At 45.6% G+C, this 13,770-nt stretch overlaps 1 protein-coding gene across 3 annotated transcripts in view; it reads left to right on the top strand.

The window, feature by feature from the left end:
- Positions 1–13,770, top strand: part of LOC147711650 (polyunsaturated fatty acid 5-lipoxygenase-like) — an 836,408-nt gene that overhangs the window by 505,535 nt on the left and 317,103 nt on the right. The window lies entirely within an intron of this gene.

Raw genomic sequence — 13,770 nt, 5'->3', positions numbered from 1 at the left:
ACGCACCATCAGAAATACCAAAAGCACATCTTATAGATGGAATTGTGAATTTTACATGCCGATCAGCTTCAGAGGTGTAATGACTTATTAGAATTTAAATCCCCAGCATTATTTATGCATCTATATACTTTCTATGTACTTATGGATCTCTATATGTATTACTTTTCTTCTAATTCAGCATATCCCATGCGCTACCCTATTTCTCACCCTTTACCTCTCTCAATATATCTTCTACCTCAACTCTCTGACTCATCTCAAACCGCTTTCTACTACACGTTGCAGTGCACTACCCTATTTCTCACCCTATACCTCTACAAATATATCCTCTCCCTCTATTCTCTGATTCATCCCAAACCAATACTATGATCCCCAAAATAACCCTTTTTAGACTCTTTGCTACTCCACCCCTCCTTGCATCATCTCATTCCTCTTTTACTATACCGATCCCCCCCAAAACAAGCCTTTCTAAACCCTTCCCTCTGACTCTTCCCCTCTACATCCGTTTTACTCATCCTAAGCCTACTCCTACTGCTATGACCACAAAAACAAAAAAGTCTAAGTTCTTCCCTCTTCTACCGCTCCACTATCCTTTTCAAACCAAACAACAGACAAACATTTCCACTCATATTTCACTATACTAATCCTTTATAGGTTCCAGAGTAGCAGGCTACTAGCCGAAAAAGCTCTTCAACACTTCATCCAGGGTAGCAAGCGCTACATAAATGCAAACCTTTTCCCTCTTCTATCCCTCCTCTACCCTTCTCGAAGCAAATAACTGACTAACATATCCACCTCTCAAACTACTTTCATATTTCTCTATACTAACTCAACACTAATCCTTTATGGGTTCCGGAGTAACGTGCTCCTCGCCGAAAAAGCACTTCAACACCCCATCAGGGGTAACTAGCGCTATATAAATGCAAACCTTTTTCCCTCTTCTATGCCTCCGCTATCCTTCTGAATCCAAATAACTGACTAACATATGCACCACTCAAATTACTTTCATATTTTACTATACTAATTCAACACTAATCCTTTACAGGTTTTCGAGTAGCATGCTACTTGCCGAAAAAGCGCTTCAACACCCCGTCAGGCATAACTAGCACTATATAAATGCAATTACAGTACAATACAATAGTTAATAATGTTATACTATATGATATATGGGAAATGTTATTGTGTTGTTCCTAAAACTAAAATACGATATTATCAGCTTTATAGATTTCATAATCCCATACAATGCTAGGAAGCTGCATTTCTAATTTAAATATACTTATCGAAGATCAGGTCTGCGGTCACCTTTGTTTGGAATTCATGTTCCTAATATAATGTGCTTGTGAAAGGTTACATTGTTGAAATATATTTAGATTTCATTATTGAAATATATTTAGGACTTGGATGACATGGCAAACACCTTCAACTGAATTAAAGATCCGGTATTGGTGGCATCCAACGTCAGGAGTGGACTTGTGAGAAAAGCACATTTTCAACTGCTTCATTTGTTATGTCTCCCAAACCTTAAATGTCCTTACCACATCCCTCCCATTCAGTCTCTCACCTTTTTCAAGGTACGGATTTCACTTATTAAATGAGTTCTAAGCAGCCCCTGGTGTATTTAGAAATGTGGAAAAATTCCATGAATGCATTAAGTCAACACTGCACTTTTTTTTCCTCACACGATTGCAATATTTTGGAGAGGGCAGTGGTCAACCATTATTATGGAAATAAAATTAGCGCAGTGTAAGTATTCATATGATACTCTTTGCTTGAGCAGTTTAGTAATGTGAAACATCTAAAAAATAATGAAGAGTCTCTGTCTCTTTCAACTTTTCTTGTAGTTGGACCTCAGATGTTCTCCTATTTGCTGGGTCTTCTGGCTTGGTGACAAGTTCTCAACCATATGTGCTCTATTTAAAAGGAATAGGGTCTCTCATTGCTCTAAGTAAAGGCCATGGGATTGTTTTAAAATTGTTGTATGACAAGACTAACACTTAGAAACTTCAAATATTAATAGCTCTCACAGTATATCATCCCTGTTCAGTTACCTCTTAGTTATGTTGGGCTTTGGAGTAGGATATTTTTTCCCACAGGGAGAAACACTGAAGTATCCCTGACTTTCTTGCCTACACCTACATCCCACTAAAATATATATTCAGATTAAGATGGATTTTCAGGCCTTGTGGCAATTATATTACATCTTGAAGGTTTGTGTAATTTTACCTTGAAAAAATTAAGACCAGAGGAGTTTGGCAAAACAGGAACAGTTGGTTTAATCAAACACTGAGGCTGTGAGTACACCACACAGAAATGTGTCTGTGGACTAACTCAATGTACAATCGTTTTGAGGGTCTGTTTCTACATTACTTGAAGCACCATAAAGCAATTCATAGATCCTATTTACGAAGAGGAATGCAGCCTAGTCATGAAGCCATAAATGATTACAGCTTGATGACAAATGCAGGTGGGTGTTGACCTTGTGTGGACATAATGAGGGCCAAAGATAGAGAGATAGATAGATATGTATTTGCACAATTAATTAAAATCATTGCAATTCATGCAAAAAAGAACATAAAAAGCACTTTTCTGCTCTCAGTTTAAAAGAAAAGAAAATTCATAGCTAACCCAGCAGGGGTTCATGCGTGGTATCTAATTGAGGTAATCTTAATAATAAATTTTACGAATCGGGCGGCCATCTGAGCTGAGTCCCCCTTCATACATTCCTCTAAGGCTTCTTGTATGTCCACACGTTAAGAATTCTCCAGAAGGGGCGCAACCAAAAAGCTTGAAGGGGGAGTAAAGGTCTACAGATGCACAAGACATGTGTTAAGTTTTCTTCCCCGTTGTAACAAAAGCGGCACTGACAGGACGTATCTGCCTTGTACCTCCGTCCATATTTGTACGCCACTAGGGGGATTAGAACAAAGCGTAATCTCATTAACTGGTGTTTCACTGATGGCTTCATGGAGGATGACAGATAGTGTGGTAGAGTTTTTAGATCGTAACGTTTTGATGCCCAGCTGCCATGTGATATCTTTTTCAGGGATAATGCTTCGTGTTCCACTGAGAGTATCTTTGTCTGTTTGGTCAGAGCTTTGGCAGCAACCCCTATGGGCAGAGAGTGTGCCCATAGATCATGAGCTTCTAATGCGTCCAAGCACAATGCAAACTTATTCCAGGAAGTGCTGGGGTTATTTAACAGTAAACAGATGCAACTCTTTAGTGTGGATGGCTGAGCCATTTTGTTTTTTGCACAGTAGGCAATAAATCTTGCTTTCATAATCCAATGTTGGGAGAACAAGCAGAACTCCATACGGATTTGAGCATGAGAAGTCGAATTGGGTAGGTGAAACACTCTGCGGAAATAGGCTGATTGCATTCTGTCCAACCAAGTAAACATTTTGTCTTTAAAAGTAGTGGCGCCGAAGGCTATTGTGGATAGTAATTTGCCATCTATCACTCTAATTAGCGGGGTGAAGTCTGAAGTATGGAGAGCTTTCTTGGTTCGTAGGAAGACCCCCTCCAGGCTGCGAGCCACACTTTGCATTGCAGCGATTTGCGGACTCGGACTCCCTCTGTGGTCTATCCAGACTCCAAGATATTTATATGTGATCACTACCTCTATAGGTTTCCCAGCAATGTACCAGGGACGCTGTTTTGCTTGACTTCTCGAGACTATCATCACCTTGGTTTTTGAGATATTAATCTTCAGTGCGTAGTTTCACAATATGTTGCCAAGGAATCAAAAAGTCGTTGAAGGCCCACCTGTGTTTGGTCAAGGAGAATCTTATCATCTGTGTATTGCATTGACTGGATTTTAACAGATGCGATTCTTGGGGGGAAAGCTTGAGAGCGGGCCAGCCATTCCAGTAAGTCTGCGAGGTACAAATTAAAGAGTAGAGGGGCCAAAATGCATCCCTGCTTTAGGCCTCTGTTGGTCATGATTTTGTTGGTTGTAGACCAACCAGCTGAGACTTTTATTTTGACCCAAGTATAAGAGTACAGAGCGATAAGGGCATTCAGAAGAGTCTGCGGAATACCATATTTGTGCAATTTCTCCCAGAGCCTGGGGCGGACAACGTTATCAAATGCCTTTTGGAAATCGATAAATACCAAGAACAGCGATTTTCCCTTTTTTGCCAGTGTAACCTCGATCATGTGGGCTAAGCAAACCAGATTGTCCTCAATGTGACAGCCCTTTTGAAAGCCAGTTTGCGTAAAAGGTATTAATTTACGGTCTTCTGCCCAACGGGTCAGTTCTTGTACTAAGACGCTTGCATAGGCCTTCCCATCGACATCAAGGAGTGCAATCATCCGGTAGTTATCGGGATTAGATCAGTGAGCTTTCTTGTGGATAGGGACAAGGAAAGAACCTCACCAAGAGTCAGGAATGGGTCTGCCCATTCCGCATGTCTCGAATAGGGGGGCCAGGAGAGCAGCCCACTTGTGAGTCGAAGCTTTATATATCTTTGTTGGTAACCCATTGGGGCCGGTAGCCCCTCCTGGACGCTTTCATTTTATGATGAGAGCAACTTCATTGGGGGCGTTCTTGATAGTGGGTGACGTTCCAGTGTAGGGATTGGATGAGATAGAGCTATGATAATTACACAAACTATATTTGTCGAGCACAACGTAAAGAGTTTCCATATGGGCCTCCCAATCAGTGGAAGAGACATTTGTTACGGTGGATGGTTGGCCTGGTCTGGCCATCTTGTTTACCCAGCTCCAAAATCTCTTTAGGTCCTTTGATTTTCTAATTTCATGGGCAAGGGTCCAGTGCTGTTCTTCTTTTATCCTTTTATATTTGAACCTTGCTTTCCTATACTCTTTACGGGTGGTCAATATCTTCTCCCGTAGGGATTTGTGATCTATGTTAGTATGTGTGCTTTTACGCAGTAAAGTATTTAATTTGTGTTTGATGCTAGCATAATGTGCTGGTAGTCGCTGCGGTGGGGTGTAGATGAAGGGTAATTATTTGAGCTTTTAACTCTCTTTACAGATAGATTTTTTTAAGGTGCTCCACTACCTGTTCCCACTGTGGTGTTGTCAGCTGGCTGCTAAGCTCGTGTTTCAAGTTTTCCAAAAAATTGACCACCTTCTCTTCCACTGCGTCTTGTTGGTCCAAAGTCCACCGTAGTTTTCTGATAGGCTCCAATGTTGATTCTTTCCCAATCAGGAAGTTTTTTGTGCGGAAGCTCTGTTTAGATATAACTTTGCACGTTAAAACGGCATAATCACTTTACAATGAGGGGGTTACCACAAATTCCTGGACGATTTGGAAATGGGCGACCGAGATCCATATGTAATCCAAGGTAGCCATTCTGAAGGGAGATACATGTGTGTAAGCAGCGAGTGAGTCTGACTCTAATCTAACGGAGCCCTAGTTGGCTTAAGCTTACAGCCACCTTTGTCCCTTGATTATCCTTCCATTGGTACTGGCACTTTATATCTGGGATGGCCCACATTTGATTGTCCAGTGAGGTTAGAAGGGAGAGGTCCAGGCTTGTCCCCATTAGGTTGGCATTAAAGTCTCCCATTATTAGCCACATATCGTTTGGGAAATGTTCAAAAAAATCTCTCATGATGGGGATAATTTTGTTCAGAGTTGTCTCTCGCTTGGTTTTAGAGGGATGTAGATAAATGCAACCAAGGTTAATAGTTTGTTGGTTGTTGTTATTTTTTCCCCAATGGTTGTAACTGGATATTAATGAAAATGTAGGCACCTTGCCCTTCATGAGTTGAGGAGACCTTTAGGGCTAGGTTGTTCTTGAGAGCAATTAATATGCCTCCTGATGCATGACCCCCTACTTGAGATGCAATTGCACGGGATTCATAAACAGTGTAGTCCTCCCAGGTGATAGATTGCAAGGACCAGGTTTTTTGCAGGGCAATAATATCATGTTTTTTTAAAATAAAGGTCAATCAATCAATCAATCAGTGACACTTATAAAGCGCGCTACATACCCGTAGGGTCTCAAGGCGCTGGGGGGGGGGGGGGTGCCGCTACTGCTCGAACAGCCAGGTCTTCAGCTTCTTCCTGAAGGAGAGGTGGTCTTGGGTCAGGCGCAGGTCGGGAGGGAGGGAGTTCCAGGTCTTGGCGGCCAGGTAGGAGAAGGACCTTCCTCCTGTAGTCGCTCTTCGGATGCGGGGGACGGCGGCGAGGGCGTGGTTGGCTGATCGGAGGTGGCGTTTGGGAGCGTAGAAGTTGACTCGGCTGTTGAGGTAGCTCGGGCCTTGGTCGTGTAGGGCTTTGTGTGCGTGGGTGAGGAGGCGGAAGGTGATTCTCTTGTTGACGGGGAGCCAGTGAAGGTCTCTCAGATGTCCGGAGATGTGGCTGGTTCGTGGGATGTCGAGGATGAGTCTGGCTGAGGCGTTTTGGATCCGCTGGAGTCTCTTCTGGAGCTTGGCGGTGGTACCGGCGTAGAGGGCGTTGCCGTAGTCCAGTCGGCTGGTGACGAGGGCCTGGGTGACGGTCTTCCTGGTCTCTGTGGGGATCCACCAGAAGATCTTCCGTAGCAAAGGTCGTTACTCTTTCAGCTTTTTTGTTTGTTAGCCCTCGGATGTTCCAGGAACAGATACTAAGGAAGTGGACAGTATCTTCACTAGTTTAATGTGCTTCACCCTAAGGCCTGGGAGAGCCAGGACCAGTCTTGAGAATTATGTCGTTTAAGCGCACATTGGCGGGAGCCTCCTGTATGTTGTTATTTAAAGTGTGTTCCTTTTCCAAGGCGCTGTTTGGGTAGCCGCTAAGGAACCATGCAAAACTGAAGTAGGCGGTTGGCTGGTTATATCACTGTTAGCCAAAGTTGGAGTGTTGCGATCCTTTAAGGCATTTGGGACTCTATCCTTTAGAAAGACAGGCTATTTAGCTTTGGTCACTGTATTTATCTGAATGCCCCAATCGCCCAGACGATCTTTATTTAACAGAAGGGATGCAGCTATGTCTTTACTGTAGAAGGTTACTATCATGGTCTCATTTATTTGGCCCTGTTTTGGGGCGATAAAGGTGACACTTTCAATGTCTGTTGTTTTTATATTTTCAAGTTCTGGGAGGTGCGAAAATAAATTTAGGTTTCCTCTGTTTAGGATGTCCCATTTCCCTTGGGATTGATACTCTGGGTACAGTGTTAGCTTTACCTTTCTGTGATGATTGGATTGTTCAGCATCGATTAATACAGGTTTCTTTTGATGCAAATGTTTTGTTTCTGAATCATCTTTGGGCATCTTGGTCTTAAGAGGGTGGTTTAGACATTCTGGTTTGTTCACATTAGGGCAGTGCGGGTTGACCTCATAGGGTACTAATTTCTCTTTTATGCTCCCTAAGAGGGACTCCTGTTTCTGAACCACGATTTCCAAGGAGTTCAGTGCCTTGTCATTTTGTTTAATTTCAGGGCCATCTGTAAGGTTAACTTATATGGCTATCTCCTTTGTGGCTTTTCTTATATTATGGCCCTCTTTCTCTGTTTCACTTGAGTGTCTTAAATCACTTTGGCTTGTAGGTTCATAGAGGGCATCCCGACCCGTGGGCCAAAGGGTAACGTGTCCAGATGTCCAGCATAGGGAGCGTGTGATCACCATGTGTGCTGTGTCCTGATTGGCTGAGTGTTTCTAACTTTATGTGGCAACTAACTCTATGACGTTTTGGGAATTTGTGGCCGCTTGGCCATGTGCGTTTTATTGGAGCCAATCTCCCTGGGCGATTGTGGTGTCGCTGCCTATCTGTGGGACTAACTAGTATTTTCCTGTTTGCACTTTTGTCCTGCTGGTTACGTGTCACCCCACCTGTGAACTTTCAATCAATAGTCCCAGTCCTAGGTCGCAGGGTCTGCCTTACCATGTATTTCCGACTCGTGGTTGATTGAGACGTCATATATGGAAATTTCGACAACAGTGATTCAATTTTGTTTTTATACATACATGTATCCATGGGTACATCCACATCAATTTTAACATTCAACCTTCTAGTTGTACTTTAAACTACATCCTTTACCCCATACTTCTCGACAGTCACATTGTTAGGGGCTTGACATGTTTCAGTTTTAACTATCCCTGCTTCCCTGGTTGCTTGCCTTCTAACCAATTGAGGACTGCTTTTTTAAAGCTGGAAACCCCCATTTGTAGGAAACCCCACCAGAACAGTACAAAAATGGGCATCAATGAGGTGAACAGTCCTGTCATCCACCTAGGGAGCCAGGAGAACCAGTCCTGCTCAGGGGCACCTTCCTCCTTACGCATGTCAGTTTTTAAACAATGCAGTGCTTGGATGGCAATATAGTCAGAGTCCCAATGCTCATGTCATTGCCTGGGATAAACGTGCAACAGGACACACCGATCTTGCAATACACCCTCCCTCGCAGTCATCAAGTCCATCACATATCGATGTTGCATTACCACAAGGCGGGTGGCTCTTAGTTCTTCCCTGATTGCATTAAGGCAGAGCTCAGTACTGTTCATCATTTTCATCTTTTCCCATCTAGGTATTTGCAAACAACAGGCATTGGTTTTCGCCTGCACAGTGAAGAAGGTTATGGACCCTCCCACATTGACTAGTGTCTCAGACAACAGTCTGAGTTCTTCTGGAATGTTGTTGAACTGAGCCCTATCAAAATATTAAGCAGTTCTGTGTTCTCAAGCTTGATGCAATAGAGTTGTTTTCTTCAGTAGCAGATGTTGGTACAACTCTGATAGATCTTCTCCAGAAATGACCATGGTAGGGGTGTGTATGGTGATCAGGGAGCACATGCCCTCCATCCAGGGATCAGCTGGGTGTAGGCAAATGCAATGCATTGTCAGTAGGTATCTATCAGTGTGGGGGTGCCCCATTGAATGTCTGGTACATGTAGTATTGCACCACAGTTCTCATTTCTGCCAAGTGGGATCATTCCTTTATCTCTGAAACACAAGGAATACAGTGTACACTTCCACACAATCAGGGGTTGCCCCTTCCTTTCCAACCGCATGTACTTTTCTATCTCAGTGTCCCATATTTCCTGACATAGGTTATCTATGCTAGTGTTTAACCCTCTGCTACAAGACTCATTTCCTTTTATATCATCGAGGTGGATGGCCCTACACTGGAACTCGATATCTAGCATTCATTTGTCGTGAAAGAAGACTGCACCAGACACTCCAAGGGTCTCCATGGGACCACAGACGGAGGTAGGAGCAGGTGTGCTTGTGCACTGCTGCAGTGGTTTTGCTACCTCCAAGAATCTCTTTTCTGGAAAGTCACCGGGCCAAACAGTATCCTTCTCTATTGTGCCCGCCTGGGCATCTTATCTAGTTCGCTCAGGATTGGTGAAGAGGTACAGTACTGTGGGAGTGGTCTCATAAAGGGTCACGTTCACTACTACTTTATGGGGTTCTTCTCTGTTGGGTTGTATATTGGCCCCAATCCTACATAGGTACAGGTGGAAAAGGCATTTCACATTTTCGGGGTCTATCTCTTGGGACAAGTAAAGCCTGTCTCCACCTATTGCATGTGGTATCAGTGAACACATGTAACATGACCGGGCTGATGCCTGGGTGACCACGTTGATCATGTGCTGATACCATGTGTTATGTAAGAGTTCGCTGTGTAGTACGTGTGGAATACTAGTGTTGGGTTCAGTATAATTATAGATGACATGGGAGCGGTCCCTAAGCAAGTGCTATGCAAATGTCAGCGTTGACTCCATTTGACCAGGCAGATTTTTGGCAAGAATGGATGCGGCCACAGTAACCATAGGGTATACAATTGAACAACAATGCATAACTTGTGGAACATTGTAAGTCTTGGGAAGGATCTAGGAAAGATGTCCAAACTTCTCCAGTGATTGGAGGATTTCTTCACTTTAGAAAGGTTCGAAAGAGTTTGGTGGAAAAGTTTGTAATAAAAGTTTGAGGTCTTGGACTTGCAAATTGGGTCTTTGTTAGGATTATGGAAGTGGTTACTGGAGAGATGGTGGGCCGCTGGTAAGGTGGTGCACTTTCGTGGCTCGATTGCAGACCTTTTGGATAGGAACTGTTGTTTGTTGGTTAAGTTTCTGAATACATTGCATCCTCATGTATCATCTAAGGGTAGGCAGAGTGGCAAAAAACTCTGTAGAATTCCGCTACATTCTGCTACGCACCACCCCCTGCTGCTACCCACCCCAAGGCAGCCACAGACTTACCTGGTCACGCCGGTGCTTCTGTGCCCTGCACGGGCTGTCCTCCTGGCTGTCTCCTCTCTCCACTCCAGGCTGGTCCAACTCACCTATGCTCATCGTCACTCTTGGGAGGACTGCACAATCGCACGCATGCGCAGTCTTCCCAAGAGTTGCGCATGCACATGCATACGCAGTCTTCCCAAGAGTGACGTAGAGCATCTGGGAGATGGACGAGCCTGGAGTGAAGATAACTGGAGACCGCCAGGAGGAGAGGACAGCCCAGGCAGGGCAAGGAATTACCAGCATTACCAGGTAAGCCAGAAAGTGGGGTGGGTGGCAGGGCAAATTCCGCTACGCTGCAAAGTCTGAGTTTTTTGCTAAACTTCGCGTTCCTAGCAGAGCGCGGAGTTGGAAAAACTTAACATACTTCTCTGGCATTGCTGAGTATTGTGCCTGGATTTATTATCAACATCCATCATTCTTGGGAATTCCTGTAACTTTACATTCATATGTTTTATTTTTAGTGGGGCACCGGAATGTAGCTCCCAATAAGGGTGTCTACTTTTTTGGAGACAATCGGTTTTCAATAGTGGTCATCGGTTCTCCCCACTCTCCATGACGGGAAAGGATAGATTTTGCTAAGGGGTGGTTTATGTGAGCCTGTGGATGGTCTGGCTCTTTAACGTTTATGGGCGTCTAATATCCTACCTTCCCTAGTGAGTGATGTGCCTTTTGCCCTACATGTGCAAAGGACAATGTGAAAAGAGGGGGTGCCCCATGATTAGGTGTTGTGGACTCACATGTAAACCCCCATAGTCCCAGCATGCTGCGTGCAGTGGGACACGCCCTAATGGCACCATGTATCTTGACTACCCCCTTTCTTCTAGTGGGTTCTTTTTGGGCTAGCTTTGGTCTTCTCTTTGTGTGCATCTTAGGCGTTTCCCTAGGTTCCCATGTGAGATGATTATTTCCATTTTTGTGTGAAGATCTGTCCCATGTCCCCCATAAATTTCATGATGTGCCGGTGTCCGAGATCGGTCTTATTTGTAAGCCTGGGTGGAGTTCTGTGAAAAAACTCCACCGACCTACGCAGAGCTCCACAAGAGGAGGAATGCGTTCGAAAAATGCTGTTCATGGTAATTTTCAGCACCAGGTGTTTGTCCGTGCTGTGAAATCTTTGTGAACGGTACCATACGCAGCGCAAGCAGGTGCAAGCGGGCGCTGCTTCCTTTCTGCCGCTGGTTGCTTTCTTAACACAAGCACAAGCATACACGGCCACTCGCATTGAGAAATCCAACCGCCGTTTCAAAAAATCTAACCAGAAGGTTGATTTCTCTTGCTTGCACTTGCGAACTTGACTTTGACAAGTGAGAATGAGGAAAAATCTCGCCGGGAGGTGGATTTTCCTCTCTTGCCAACTTGCGTTTTTTGGAACTCAGCAAGCTTTGCATAACTGGGAGTGCGGAAAACTCTGCAAACTCTGCGAGCGGAGTAGAGTTCACCGCCCAGGCTTACTTATTTGCTCTCCTACATGGTTTGTCTGAGGCCTTGTGCATTGGCAGCTTGATCCTTATGCCTGATACAGCTTTGAGCCTATTTCTGAGTACCTTGCACGGTACTATGATGAATTTGTGAGGACTTTCCCCTTCTCCGTACCTCCTTTTCCCTTCAACTATCATCCAGGACTTTTTGGGCCTGCTGATCCTTGCTGTGGCGAGGGACTTCCAACTGGAGACCCGCTACCTTTGTTGTTTTGGAGGGACATGACCTGATGAACACGCTTTGGGTATGTGGAGAACTTTGAGGGAAAGGAGGAGGCAGAATGTAGGTGAATGGAGAGTCCGGAGCAAGGCCAGAACAAGTTGAACATCGCCCGATCTGGGTAATAGACTGAGATGACTGATTGTTCTGGTGCACTCTATTACGGACTCAGCGCCATGTGGCGGGTTGTAATCAGTCGGAGTTTTATGCGTGCTGTGGACGTTATGGGGTCTACATCATCCCTAGCGTGCGGGAAACCTGGCTTCCAATACTTAAACATTGCCTTGAAACAGCCCTTTACTTCCTTCGCCGCTACAGACATGATTGCGATTTCGAAGGAGACTTAACTGGTATGAGGGGGTCAACTTATCAACGTTCTACCTTAGAGTGTCCAGGTGACACTTACCCACGAGGACCGGACATATCCCTGACTGTTTGCGCAGCACCATTATAGTGATCTTCAGAATTCTTGTTGTTTTGCTTCCTTTATTAGGATTGGGACAGTAATTTCGGGCCAGACCAGGGCCTGCAGCCCTGTAGTTTGGGTTTCTCACCATATGGCTGAATACTAGTGTTGGCATTGCTACATACGTCTTGTTTGGATTTCGTGATACACGGTATCCCTATTTGGAGCCTGGTTTCATTCTTTTTTGATGCGCCTCAATGACGTTGCATCTACTCACTAGAGTTCGTCAACATTGCAAAACCTTTGCCTTGAAAAAGTCGGTGTATCAGTGTGACGAGGTGGACTCGGGTCCGCCAGGCTTACCTGTCTCCCCTCTCTTTGAACAGCACACAGGCGCCTGGCGGGGACCTACAGAGCTGGACGACACTGACACGGAAGAGGTCGGAGACCACTGTTTCTTTAACTGGGCGGAGCTGGACAGCAAGAGCCCCACCGGACACGCCTCCGGGACTCAGGTAAAAGCCGCCCAGGAACCCAATCAGGTGTGTTATACACTCGGAGGTGAGAGAGACGGCGAGCGAAGAGAAGGAGAGGACGAGAGGAGATCGGGAGCGGAGGCAGAGGAGAGTCGGGAGTGGAGTCGAGCGGAGGCGGAGGAGAGTCGGGAGTGGAGTCGAGCGGAGGCGGAGGAGAGTCGGGAGTGGAGCGGAGCGGAGGCGGAGGAGAGTCGGGAGTGGAGCGGAGCGGACGTGGAAGGAGAGGAGAAGAGGGAACATCAGAGGCAGGAGACAGGAGAGGAAACGGGAGAGGATCGGAGGCGGGATACCGATACAGGACCAGCCGAGAGAGGACGACGGAGAAAGCCAGGAGGCCAACAGGAAGGCTCTTCGCCCAGCCACACTTCATCGAGGGAAGTGTGGCTACCAGAGGTACGGTCACGGCTTGCGGGCTGGGCGGGCTTTAAGTGGGCGAAACCGCCATAGGAGTCTCACACTCACACCCTGTGCACTACCCCACCCCTCACTATCCGGCACCTTAAAACCTAGCTGTGCACGTGTGAGTCCTCACCCCCTTTCCCTGTGATAAAGGTCTGACCAGGAGGCTAAAACATTGTTTCTTTTCCTTACACGTTGACGAGGCGGCCCGACACCGTGGAGCGGAAGGATCGGACTCCCAGTCCCAGAAGACACCGGGAGGAGAGAAAAACAGCAACGGAGAAACGCTTACAAAGACTCACGGAGGAAGCAGAGACAGCGCTTCCTTACTATCGTAAAACCACGTATCGGAAGCGTACTTTAAAAGCAATAAAGCCTGCGTTACCAAGATTCCCAGTGTCCGTGAGTCTACTTGAAGGGGCAGTTCCTACCCCCACGACCCCGTTCATTCCCTTAGCTATAGTCCAGGACCAGGGCGATCCCGAGGCGTCACAACTGGTGGAGAATACGGGCAACTCGATAGCCATCTGTGACACTAAGA

The sequence above is a fragment of the Lissotriton vulgaris genome, chromosome 5, assembly GCF_964263255.1.
Source record: "Lissotriton vulgaris chromosome 5, aLisVul1.2, whole genome shotgun sequence".
In the NCBI taxonomy this organism is placed as follows: Eukaryota; Metazoa; Chordata; class Amphibia; order Caudata; family Salamandridae; genus Lissotriton; species Lissotriton vulgaris.
Note: the sequence above shows the minus strand (reverse complement) of the source record. Positions and strands in the feature narration are given on the sequence as shown.